The sequence below is a fragment of the Podarcis tiliguerta genome, assembly GCF_965153285.1.
Source record: "Podarcis tiliguerta genome assembly, chromosome: 4".
NCBI lineage: Eukaryota > Metazoa > Chordata > Lepidosauria > Squamata > Lacertidae > Podarcis > Podarcis tiliguerta.
In genome coordinates, this window is record NC_139537.1 from 40,863,058 (window position 1) to 40,866,554 (window position 3,497).

Below are 3,497 nucleotides of genomic sequence, written 5' to 3' on the forward strand. Positions count from 1 at the left end.
TCTGGTGTCAGCTGGCAGTCCATTGAGTGCCGCCTTCAATACTCTTCAATACAATTAAATTAGGAAGTCATTGGCTAAACCGAATTTGCCCATGGATCCATAAGCAGCAAGACATTTCTAGAATATGTGCTAAAGTTAAACCTATGGTGAGATTCTTCAGTAGTCTGAGGTCTAATGTAGGTACATGAAGCAGCATGCATGCAAACATGACTTATTAGGGCTCGTCTAGACTTCTGCTTGTGCCACATTTCTAGGCCCTGCTCCAGACTTTAGATTTAAACATTGGTTTTGTTTCTTTGTTTTTTGACCTGGTGCTTTCCCCGTGAAAACCCACATTATACCGCTGAAACAGCAATTGGGTTTTCCACAGATTACCATTTGCTCCAATTCGGCAGTAAAATGTGGGTTTTCCCAGAGAAAGAGCCAGGAAAAAACCCAACAACAACCACCTACTGGACACAGAGCTTTAAAGCACATAACTGTATCTGGAAAGCACAGCACAAAAGGAATTCTGATGAACCCTAAGTGCTACAAACTGCTGCTTCAACTTGAAGGAAATTCCAATGCAGGGAATGTTCCTCCTAATTGGAAAAAATAAAACATAAGCTCCTTGTTGTGTGCAGTCTTTTTCTTCAGTTTCCTTGGGATGATGGTTATTACAAAAAATAAAATAAATTACATTCTGCTCATTTCAAGTATGTGTAATGCAGGAGTTGCCAGCCTTTTTTTTTTTTAAACAGGAGTTGTGCCTATGGGTGCATTAGGATTTCTGAGTGAGTGTTATGGGGTGTGCACCTCCTGTCCACTTCTTCTCCTCCTCTTCCAGATCAGTGTCTCCCCACATCACAGGGACAGACAGTGTAGGCACACACAATTTGCTTTTTCAAGAAGCTGATAAAAGTTTGGTCGGTCCAATATAATTAACCTGAACCTTGAAAAACACACAGGGCTGAAAGGAAATCCAGCAGATCATCGTGCTTCCAACTTCCACCTTCATCTTTTAAAGGGATAAAAGGTTAACCGCCATTGCCATTTCCTAATCAAGGACAGTGAGCTTAAAGGCTTCATTAGCACCAGGAAAATATTTCAAAGGCACTACAGTACTGTGCCCAAAGGCACCACATTGGCAACTCCTAGTTAGTACATCTTAAATGTGAATCTCCACTACTCACCAGTTGCTTCTTGTTTGCAATTTTCTGCCAGACATATCACGCCATTGAACTGGGATATCATTAACAAAAGTTTATACCATAACTTATGAAGCAGTACTCTATTTTGTCCAGGCACAGTGGAGTTATACAATCTATCCCACTTGCTTCTGCAAACACCTGCAAACCTCTCTACTTGCATCACACAGTTGTGCCTATACCAAGAAAGAAGGTCAGGTCTGTTTCAGTGAACCTCCAAAGGCATTGATAAAAATCCCTGTCAAGATTAAACTCGCTGTTATCATAATGGTGGTTTGTAGCTCAGACACACGATAGGTGGTGTCCCTTTGTGCCTACACTAGCAGTAAAAATCTCTGCTGCCCCAGTGCTGATACTCAAAATTGCAAAATTGATGCTGCCGACTTGCTGAAGTTAGTGCAAAACTAGGCACTACTTTGGTTGGTTTCCCCTTTCTTTGATTACAGGTTCAGGGGGCCCTGGAAAGAGAGGTTTAATCCTTTCCACCCCAGGACTGAGCCCAACAAATATTTCTCCATGCAGCAATTAGTCTCAAGGAAAATGCTTACATTGGTGCCAACTGCAGCATGGGTGTGTATGGGGTTGTGGCTGGGATAGGCAGGGGTTCGTTTTTTAATAGAAGCCTCTGAGTAGTGTTCAAGAAACATTGCATACTGTCAAGAGAACACATGAAGTTTCTGGTTTTGATTTTCTGCAAATGTCAAAAGTATAGAATCTGACTGGGCCTAGGAAGAAAATCACTGAAATATCACGAGGAAAATGACTAGCAGAGTACTAATCTATTGTTATTATTTTAGAAAAGTTTATTTTAGAGCTTTGTTCACTTCAGCTTTTATCGCTATGCATCTGGAAATATCTGCCAAGTCACTGTTTTTCCAGTGGTACATAAAGGTCACAAAGGAGCCTTCATCAGATCTCTGAGGAGATTGGAGCTCTGAATCAACCGCCAGTAGGATCACCTCCAAAGCCTATCTGGATTGCATCAATCTCAATCCACTGGAATCCCTTGCAGTACAGTACTGAAGTACTTTCTCAAGCAGGCTGTTTTGCATTAAGGGAACAATTCATTTGTAGCACTGTGGTGAAAGCAAACCACATACCCATTCCAAAAATTCTACTGATATACCCTGACAAAGAGGTTTGGAATGATTAATATTAGACAATACATTTTTCAACAGCCTAAAAAGCATCTCCTCCCCTACATAAACCAGCACACTTTAAGTGTCTTACATCTGGCTTTCAAAATACTAAAATGTTTTGTATTGGCTGGTGGGGGGAGGGGGGAGGAAATAGATGTCCCAGTGGAGGACATGTAATAGGTGATATAGGTGGCTTGTAAACTTCAGTATGAGACATCAGCAATTTAAGACATTGCTATACATCATACATAATGTACAGAGTCATGGGGGTTCCACATGCTTTGATGGAGGTACAAACCTCATTCTGGAGCCAAGTATGGATAACTACTTGCAGTCAGTCAACAGTGGAATGGTAGACAGCGAATCAGTACATGATAAGCACTGCTTCTGTTTTTGTCACAATTCCTCACAGGAGTAGTGAGTTTTGTGTGCGTACAGGAACTTATGCATTTTTACTTCAGCTCCATACATGCATCAGTGCATGTCTGTGGGGCTGTCTATGCAAGTGGGACCCCTGCTTCAGGGTTGTGAAAATGAATAAACACAAGCATAAATAAGTACCCTACCATTTCCCAAAGTGTGAAGAAAAGGTTGCAGGATTAGTCAAGCGATGAAGGGAAGGCACTCTGTATGCAGAGTCACAGAACTCCGTTTCTGGATTGTTAGTAAACAGACACAGCCAGAAGATATATAATCATCTCCTCCTCTGCCTTTATCAGGGGTTCACCAAATCGTAGTTACAGGGGTCCAGGCCATGGTTCTGATGGATGCAAGAAGCAGGAACTTCAAATCCAAAGCTTTCCAGTGAGAGAACCATCCTTCTAGGCAACTGAACTGCTCTTAGTGTTAATAAATAATGTTCAACACAAATCTACACTTTTTCAACTTCAAATCATTATATCTAGCCCTGCTCTCTGGGACAGCAAAGAACAAATCCTTGTCTTCATCTGTGTGACGGTCCTTCAAGTTTTTGATGTGCAATCATGTCCCCAACTCAGGTTCTCCAAGATAAGCATACCTGTCCCTTCAACCTTTTCTCATAAACCTCATACTCCAGACCATTTCCTTTGCCATCCTTTGAACTGATTCCAGTTAGTCTATGTCCCACTTAAAGTGTGGCACACTTGACATGTTTTTCTGCTAAGTAAACAGCAAATTCTACTATGTCAGT